Consider the following 270-nt stretch of genomic DNA (forward strand, 5'->3'; position numbering starts at 1 on the left):
CATTTCCCCATTCTTTTCTACTTATCATCGGGAAAGACTGCACTTTCAAAACTTTTCAATTGCTGCATTAGAAAAGACCTCATAAAGCTTGAGCACAGAGCTGGACATTTTCAAGTTCAAATGGCATCATGAATAGAGCATCATAATCTATTATTAACATGACCTGACTAACACTGTGCAATAATACTGAAACACACCCATAATGGGAAAATTCTTATGTCTTCCAAACATGAAAAACTCAATTTGACTCATTTTATATTTCCTTTTCTT

The sequence above is a fragment of the Hipposideros armiger genome, unplaced genomic scaffold, assembly GCF_001890085.2.
Source record: "Hipposideros armiger isolate ML-2016 unplaced genomic scaffold, ASM189008v1 scaffold_175, whole genome shotgun sequence".
NCBI lineage: Eukaryota > Metazoa > Chordata > Mammalia > Chiroptera > Hipposideridae > Hipposideros > Hipposideros armiger.